The following is a 10,357-nucleotide window of genomic DNA, read 5'->3' as shown; positions in this document are numbered from 1 at the left end:
AGAAAAGCTCAAGTATAGTTACCAGTACAAGTGTAGACTCAGGTAGTGAAGATTCACAAAGTATGGAGCAATAGATGCAATAGGAAATGCATCTAGAGAGGTTGACTTTCATCCTGTATAGTTGGCAGCAGGAAATATGAAGTTCCAAATACACAAAGGGATAATCAGGAGTTTGTGGGAGCTCATAGGAAAAGTAATAGACAATGGAGACAACTAGCCAAGTTCAATGACTATGTGGCATTAGTTAGTTAGTTGTTAGATAGTGAGCTTTCTAGCTATCACAAAGCTACAAAACATAAAGTATGGTGAGATGCTATGGTTGAGGAATATTCCTCAATAATGTAGAATGATGTGTGTGAGGTAGTTCCTAGACCAACATATAGGGTAGTAGTCAGATCATGTTGGATCTATAAGATAAAGAACAATGTAGATGGTAGCATCTAGAAATACAAGGCAAGGTTCATGGCAAAGAGGTTCTCTTAGAAGGAGGGAATAGACTATGAGGAGATATTTTTTCTAGTTGCCAGGTATACTTCTATACAAGCTATAATCTAACTTATAGCACATATAGGATGGCAGATCCATCAAATGGATGTCAAGATAGCATTCCTTAATGGTGAGTTGAAGGAGGAGGTATGCATAGAACAGCCACAAGGCTTTATAGCACAAAAAAAAGAGACCCACATGTGCAGATTGAAGAAAGCATTGTACAGAGTCAAGCAGGCTCCTAGAGTGTGGTATGAGCACATTGATACATACTTGCAAAAAATGGGCTTTGTGAAGAGTGAAGAAGATGCTAACCTCTACTACTTGGTGGTTAGGGGTGAGATTCTCATTCTTGTTCTTTATGTGGATGGCTTCTTTCTTGTAGGTTCACTAGGGCTCATAGTGGATTACAAGAGGCACCTTGCAGAAGAGTTCAAGATGAAGGATTTGGCACTTGTGCACCACTTTCTAGGCATGGAAGTGTGGTAGACACATGGGGAGATTTTCCTTGGTCAAGGAAAATATTGCATTGAAATCTTGAAGAAATTTGGGATGGAGGATTACAAAGCCATGTATACACCCATGATCACAAATTGGAGGAAGGTAGATACATCTAGGGAGAAGGATGTAGATCCCACTTTATATAGATAGTTGATTGGTTCGCTTATGTATTTGGTCAACATTATGCTAGATATAACATTTGTAGTTAACTCTCTTAGTCAGTTCATAGTTGAACAAAAGAGAATGCATTGGACAATGGCTAAGCATGTACTATGTTACTTGTGTGGTAAAATTAAGTATGGGATCAAACATGTTCAAGGTGAAGGTATCAGGTTGATAGGCTATATTGACATAGATTCGGTAGGAAGTATAATGGACAAAAGGAGCACTTCAAGGTTTTATTTCAACTTGGGATTAGGAGTTGTTTCTTGGTTCAGCAAGAATCAAAAGTTTGTGGCTCTAATTTTAACAAAAGTAAAATAGATAGCAGCTAGCATAGTGACATGTGAAGCTATATGCTTTGGAAGTTGTTAGTAGCTTTGTTTGGTTAGAAGGTTAATACTATTGTGATACATTGTGATAATCAGAGTTGCATCAAGTTTTCTAAGAATCTAGTGTCTCACGATAGGTCTAAACATATACACATTAGATATCACTTTATTAGAGATTGTGTAAAATGAGGGGTTGTTCATCTACAATACATACCTATAGAGGAGCAGGTAACAAACATTCTAACTAAGGCATTGGGGAAGAAAAAACTCATCTTCTTCAGAGATAAGTTGGGTGTCATGCAGAAAAACTTCCTTGCTAAGAGGGAGTGTTAGTTTTGGTAGCTTGGACAATTTTTCATCCATATGCTATTATTTAGTAAATAATTGTTTTGCTAACAAACTGGTTAGAGTAAGGACAATTATTTATTAAATAATTAACTTCTTTTAGAAGCAACTAGGAACCAATTTTTATAGGGTTGGTAAGTTGTTTTATATCTCAGTCGTCAATTCTAAATCAATCTTGGCTATTGGTTTACCAACAAGAGTAGTATAAAAGGGGGTCTAGGGGGCATTTGGAGAACAATATGTTTGGAGAAACATTTTCAATGTTAACAAATAAGTTTGTATGTTTGCAATGTTAGCAAACAGTCTTGCAGTGTTAGCAAGGGTACAGTGTTAGCCTGGGAATAGCAGAGGGGAATATTAGTGGAAGAAATTATGAGGTTGTCAGAGTTCTGCCAGTGAGAGGCAAGGAATTTTGTGTCTCTTGATTTTTTGAAGTTTAATATAATTCCTCATATGTAGAATTGGTTTTCCCTTAGGGGTTTTTCCAGGCACAATTTGTTAAAAAATATTGTGTTCATTGTGTTGCACATTTCTTTCCATATTTTAATTGTGAAGTTGTAGTTGTGTTATTTTTTGATATTAGTTTTGAATTTATTTTTGAAAGTTAAATAACCTTTTAAGATAGGAGATTAATAATTAGTGATTACAATAGTGATTTTTTCACAAACATGAAAGATATTGCATTTGAATATCTCTTGGGTTACCTATTTAGGTGTTCAAGGAGGAGAATTGTTTGACATTTCAAAAGGACAATGTTCTATACCTTGGGTATTTTAGTTTATTTTTGGCTATAGGATGGATTTGGAGATATTTTAAGATGAAAAATAAAGTTTTTAATATATAGGAATACACTAAGAGTGAGTTTTAAGATAGTACATAACTAAATCATAAATCATTAATATGTTGAGTATGTGTCAAAGAGGGTGTAGATTTCTCTCTCTCTCTCTCTATATTTATATAAAGAGAGAGTGTTACTTCTAACTATATAGTCTAGTCACCTTCTAATTGAGTGAATGGAAGAGTATGATATAACTAGTTAAAAATATGTTTTGTAGAGATCACAAGATTATATGTGATGAATAAACTTAGAGGAGTCATAACTTTTGACTTAGACCTGAATTTTCTCTCAATTTTTTACATTAGTTTCAGAAGGGGGAGTTTGATGGCCCAACAATTCAACTCTGCTCCATTGTGTCCAGAAGAATTTACTTTTTAGGTCCTAGTGAATCCATTTTGATCCACAAAACTTAGTTGTTGTAATTTTTTGTCTTCTTTTTAGAGTTTATTTTTTGTAATAACTTTGAATGAACATTTCCAAATTTGAAGATTAGTTGGTAGGTCAAGTTTTCGTAGCTTAAGGAAAGTCTAGTTTTATTTTCATCTTTTTAGGAGTTAATTTTGAAGGTCACCTAAAATGGCAAAATTAAAGATTTGTTAAAACCTGCCAAAAAATGTAATTTTCTATTTTTTTGAATTTAGAAGTTTTTTGTTATTTAAGAAGTAGCAAAGCAATTTAGAAGGTGTTAGAAATGTTTTAGAATAATTGAGAGGTGGGGGGGGGGGGGGGGGGGGGGGGGGGGGGGTGGGGGTGAATCAGTTATTTAAAGTCCAAATGTCCAATTCAAACTTTTTACTAAGTATAGTAAGTCCATTCAACCATTCATTCTTCCAATCTTAAAACATTCCTATTTAGCAAGTTACTATAAATCTTCATGCAAACATCACACATAAAAGATCAACACATGACACAGTGATTTACATGGAAACCCAATTTGGGAAACACCCCCAGTAACATGCTACTCAATTCTCACTCTTCTGAAGTGATGCCTTGTGAAAGGCCTACCCTATTAAAGGCTAAAACACACTATTAAATGTGATCTTGTTAGAGGATTAATCTACCCTATTAGAAGTGGGCCTGGTTAGAGGACTTTAAAACATTCACTTGGAATGCCACCCTATTAAAGGATTTACAAATGTCTATTAAACCAACCTAAGTCCATAGGATTTTCGTTTACCCTAACTAATAAAATTTCTATAGAGTAACAATAAGGGGTTATGACTTGAATGTAGTATACAACTTATCTTGCAGATCTCAGATCACTTCTTCAACTCATAACATTTCCTAACCTTCAATCATTATAGTTTTGATAGCTTGTTCTCCTCTCAAGCTTTGTCTCCTTGAGTCTCCATGCTCAATGTACCCATCCAATTATCTCCTCCTAACCAATCATCAAAGTAGATTCTTTGTGCTCTATTCTACCTTCTCCTAGATGCCTTGTACTTTGACATGCTTTAGCCACTTTGCAATTTGGCAATTCAACAACTCTAACTTCTTGGCCTATGACTTCTTAAATAGAAGTCTAGAATTTTCTTTTCTTGCTTTATCCTTCCATCCTTTAATTTTAGTTCATATGGATTAGGTAGGATTCATTGAATCTAACCCATATTTGGTTCCTTCTAGAAATGTCTTTAATAATCCTTTTGAATTCACCCAAAAATGGTTTACATAGAATTCTATGCCACTAGCTCATCTTCCTTATCCTCCAACTAGTTCACAAAATTCTAGGTAACAACTCTGTTAGATCAAATTTGGCAAATCTTTGAATTTTAAAATAATGTAGTAGCTCAGCACTATTGAAATTCTATTGCTCAATACATACTGTGTTACTCAGCATCAACTACATTTTACTAATGCTCGACACCTACTGTGAATTCACTTGACATCCACTAATATTTTTTGTTTACTCAGCTCCTTCTATATCACTCAGCAGTTGAAATTCACTCAGCACCTGAAGTTCACTTGACACCTAAAGTTCACTTGGTACAAACTAGATTTTACATTTTCTTGGCTCCAATTGAAAATTTTCTCAGCTTGAACTAGATTACTCGGCACTTACTGATGAACTTAGTTTAAGCTTTGCAGTCAACCTTGTTACAACTTATTCCTCCAATGTTTCTAAGTGTGGCCAACCTCTGTGTCTTTGAGTATGTTACCAATACATCATTCAACCATTATCTTATCTAATCCTTGCACTTCATTACAACATCATAACTCAACCTTTCCCTTAGGTGCTCTTGTTACATCTTGTTGATCAAATCTTCTTCATCAATCAACTAAGTGATAGTTCTTGGATCTTATAAGCAATTTTCATTCCTAAAAATAGTAGGTTTCACATCAATGAAAAAAAAATGATTGAAAACATTCTTTTAACAATAATCTCCCTCTTTCAATCAATATTCTTCATCAGTGATCTTTTCAATCATATTTTCAACATAAGGAGGTTGGTTAATTATTCAAATTTTAAAATATGATTATTGCTTATGTATTTTTTCTATCTAGTTTCCTTCTTTAGGATGCATTATTCTAAGTAGGTGCTTGGGTGCTACATCAATATCCTCTAAGGTATGCTCACCTTATATTCCCAAATCATTCTCTACCATTGATTATCATCCTTCAATCTCCACAATCTATATCTTTTCATCCAAAATCCTATATATCAAGTCCTTAGCCAATTTTCATCTTCTCATCCATTTTGCATCAAGTGTCCTTATTCTCCCTAAATTGAGTGACATCCAAATGGAGTAAGTAAGAAGAACCTTAGATGACTTAAACATCACATACTAAAATACATCCATGAACCTATATTACGAAGGATTTGATACACTTCATTTCCATATTTTTTTTGACTTAATTTGATCTTCTTTACCCTATCTCTATTGTTGTTGAGTTTGACATTTTAAAATTATTTTTATTATTAAATCAAGTTATTTCTAAATATAATATCAACATACACACAATATTTATTCACCTAGAACTTCCAATCAAAGAAATAAAAGATTATAATAAAACTATTATTACACTAAGAAAAATGCTCTTCAATCTATAAAAATATTTTATCATAAGTGGAAATTGATATTTTGCATCATTTTGTCCTCTCAAGATAAATGTAGGGGAGCCAATGATTCCTCTTCCTTCAACCATTTTATTATCTTATGATAAAGGCCATTCCTCACAATTTCATGTGCCTAGGTAGCATAACATGGCTATTTGTAGAAATTACACTATTCCATATGCTTGGAGAGAATAACATGGCTATTCGTAGAAATAACACTATTGCATGTGCTTCGAGAGCATAGCATGGCTTTGCATATAAATGATCCTAATTAATATGAACAAATTATGGTTATTCATATAAATTAAACCATTCCATTTTCTTCCTCCCAAGTTTTAAAACCTTTGCTTCGTTTGATTAAACTATTCCATGTGCTCATATAGCATAACACAACACCTTTGTCTTTGAATTATCCTTATTAGAAGATTTCATGTTCTTTCAGAATACAATATTCATGCAATAAGATCTCAAAAAAATTCTATAAATGCATATGATAGGAGTTAGGGTTTCATTCATCCACAACAAGGAGGCCAATGGAAGTGGGTATGTTACATGAGCTTTTGTTGTGGGTTTTTTCATGGGTTTGTCTATACGTTGGATTTGGCTATGTTTTTCATAGCAAGAGTAGAAAACTTCCACCAAGGCCTTCAAGATGGCCTATTTTAGGGTGCCTACCATTTTTGGGCTCAATGCCCCATGTTACTATGACAGAGTTGTCAAGGAAATATGGCCCAATTGTCTATCTTAAGATGGGTACCTCTAAAATGGTGGTGGCCAATTTGCCTATTGCTAAAAAGGCATTTTTGAAGACTTTGGATATAAATTTCTCAAATAGGCCAAAGAATTTTGGGGCTACTTATTTGGCTTAAAACATGCAAGACATGGTTTGGGCTCCCTATGGAGATCACTAGAAGATACTTAGAAAGGTATTCCATCAAGGCCTTCTAGAAAATCTTTAATGTACTTATAATGCAAAAATTCTTGACGAAGGCTTTTTATGTTCTTAAAAAAGTATTTTGTAGTTAGATGGTAAAACATTCTAGTTATAATGTTTAATTTTTATTTTTAAGCAATGGGCTAAATTTGACATTTAATATTTTTTTTATCAGCTATTTAACATCCACATGTTCAATGGTAAGGCATTAGATAACTAGTAGCCAATAAGAGAAGACAAGATGGGTCATATGATTAAAACCATCTTTGTCCAAAGCTACAATAACAAGGTAGTATATATGCCATACCTACTCAACATATGCAAAGGTATATTTGGTCAGGAAGGATATAGTGTGAAGTAGAACAAAGATCTGCATTAGCAATTTAGTCACATCTCATTTAAGTCATTTCATTGTTACTTTCTTACCATTGTAGCAATGATTTCAAAATCTCTTAGTAGAGTTGGTTTAATAGCCAGTTATAAATCCTCTAACAAGGTGAAAATTCTATTGAATTTTTCTAAAGACCTCTTGCAATACCATTCCTAACAGGGTGATTAAATCCTCTAACAAGGTCACACCTAATAGAGTGTTTTGTAAACTTTAACTAGGTTGGATCCTAATAGGGCTCACTTCACAAGAGTGAAAATTGGTAGCTAGTTACTTGGTGGTTTTTCCCATATTGGGTTTCCACATTAAATTTGGTGTCTCATGTGTTCATATTATTTCTTTAATGCTTGCATATTAATCATTTTGAATGTTTAAAGATTAGTTAAAAAGTATAACATACACTGCATCTACCGAGTTACAACATTTAAGGGATGATCTATGGATTTATTTTTGTTGTAACTAATTCACCACCCCTCTACCACCCCCCCCCCCCCCCCAAAGTTACTGCATCTATATTTCCAACAATTGGTATCAAAGCTTTTGGTGCTTGCAAAAAAGGTTTCAAGGACCTAAGCTAAAGTTCAAGATGTCTTACAAGAGAGAAATTCCAAGGCTTAATAGAGATAACTTTTCAGCATGGTAGGGTCTCATGAGACTTCATCTAGCTTCCATTGGTGATTCAAGATTGAAATACTTTGATGAAGAATACACAACTCCTTTTGGTACATTATTTGTTAGTGAAATTACTAAGAAAAAGAACCATAACACCATGATGATAGATACTGCATTTGCTCTTAGCTATGAGGAATTTGATGATATCAAGGACTAGAAAACTACCTTTGAAATGTGGAACAAGCTAAAAGATATCTATGTTGATGATGACAATGTGAGGAGAGCCAAAGAAAAAAGCTTTAGAGGTCAATTTGATCAGATGAGAATGAGAGAGGATGAAAACATTGCCAAATATGTTGAAAGGATCAAAGCAAGTGTTAGTGCAATCAAAGATTCTAGAGGAGAGATCAAGGAAGAAATATTTGTAGGTAAATTTCTTAGAACATTGCTTCCCATTTATGCAATTAGAGTATCTACAATTCAAGAAAGAAGATGTGAGAAAAATCATAAGATAACTTTGGATACTCTAGTAGGAAGATTGATATCCTTTGAGCTAGATAACTATGACAATTATGTTATAGCTTCCAAGAATATTGAATCTACATTTGAGGCCAAGCTTTAACTTAAGGAAAAAGGCAAGAAAATAAAGAACACTCAGTTAGAAAGTGATGAAGAATTAGAGGAAATTTTTGATAGTGATCTTGAAGTTGTTGAAGCTCTACTTGCAATAAAATATTCTAGAGGCAAAGGAAAATACAAAGGTAAAGTTCCCCTAATCTATTTTTCATGTGAAGAAATTGGTCATATTGCAGCCAGGTGCCCAAACAAGAAAATCAAGGATGAGAAGAAAGGTCACAAGTGAAATGGCAAGAAATATTTCAAATCATTCAAGGAAAAAGGTAAGAAAACATGTTTTATGGCTAAAGATTCTAACAATAGTGAAGATGAAATAGTTTACATTGTTGTAAAAGATGAATCTAATGATGAAGAAGAAGATAAGATGGCACTTATCTCTCATGTGAGAAAGAATGATACATGAATCATAGATAGTGGATGTTCACATTATAAGACTGGTGACAAAACAAAGTTTGAACACTTTGAAGACTATGAAGGTGGTAGTGTAAGGTTTGGAAACAATGAACCTTGTTGCATAAAAGGAAGAGGCCAAATCTCATTAATCAAAGAACTTGTATGTGATAATGCCTCTTGGGTTGAAGGAATAAAACATAATCCATTGAGTGTGGTATAACTAATCAATATTGTATTCAAGGTGGAATTCATGCATGGCAAGACATGACTGGTGGATGACAAATGAAAAATGATTAGATCAAGCAAACAAACAAAAGGTAACTTGTTTTATCTTGATCTTGGTGAGTGCTCATATTTTATTACTCAAGTTGAAGAAAGTTGGTTATGGCACAAAAGGTTATGTCATGCAATTTTTGATAACATGGTGAAAATAAGAAAATTTAGGAAAGTAAGAGGCATTCCTAGTTTAGAAAATTGATGTTGGTCTATGCAAGAATTGTTAGATTGGTAAAATAGGAAAGACTAGTTTTAAAAGAAAAAACTACCAGTCTAAAGATATTTTGGAAATTGTGCATACTAATTTGTGTGGACCTATTGGAATTGAGAGTTGAGAGCTATATTGAAGAAAAATTCTTTATTCCTTTTGTTGATGATGACTCTAGAATGATGATTTTTATGTACTTAAGAGAGAAGACAAAAGCATTTGAGAAGTTCAAATGGTATTTGGAAAGAGTGGAGAAGGAAACAGGGAAAAGATTGAAATGCTTAAGGTCAGACAGAGGTGGTGAATTCATCTCCAATGAATTCAATAACTTTTGCATTGAAAGATGAATCAAAAGATAGGTATTAGCCCCTAGAACACCCAAGCAAAATGAAATAGTTGAAAGGAGGAACAAATCTATCATGGATTGTGCAAGGACTCTAATGATTGAAAAGAAAATAGCTATCAGCATTGTAGTTCATACCTTAAACCGAGTACAGTTGAAGAAGGACTCATTTAAAATCCCCTATGAGTTATGGTATGGCTATAAACTCAATGTAAGTTACTTAAAAGTATTTGGAGGTAAATCTTACATCTTGAAAGAATCTAGAAAAGGAAAATTTGATGTGAAAGATGATGAAGGTATAATTTTAAGATATTCTTGCAAGAGTAAGGCATATAGATGTTTGAATTTTTCTACTCACAAAATCATAGAAAGTGCACATGTGAAAGTTGATGAGTTTGTAGAAAGGACTGAAGAAGAAAGCAAAAAGGAACTAGAAGATTAAAAGAGATTTTTTTACATTGAACTTGATACATTTCCAAACACATCTATAAATCAAGAGATTTCAACTCCCAAGTCTTCCTCAGTCACCAATTTGTAAGAAGTTCAAACCAATTCACAAGGAGCCGAGTCATAGTTTAAAGCTACTGAGCAAATGCCTATCGAGTTTGAGTAGCCAAAAGTTGAAGTTGAAGTTCAAGAGGATGAAAATGAAATTCATTCAAGAGGCAAGGAACCTATATTGGCCAAGTATGTTAGGAAGCATCATGCACTAGATCAAATTATTGGAGATAAATTAAAAGGTACTATGTCAAGAAGTAAGCTAAAAGGTACTTGTTTACTTGCTGATTTTGAACCTAGAAATGTCAAAGATGCATTGGAAAATGAAAGTTGGATTGAAAATATGAATGAAG

This window comes from Cupressus sempervirens, chromosome 11, assembly GCF_028749045.1.
Source record: "Cupressus sempervirens isolate cs-2001-9-10 chromosome 11, ASM2874904v1, whole genome shotgun sequence".
NCBI lineage: Eukaryota > Viridiplantae > Streptophyta > Pinopsida > Cupressales > Cupressaceae > Cupressus > Cupressus sempervirens.
Note: the sequence above shows the minus strand (reverse complement) of the source record.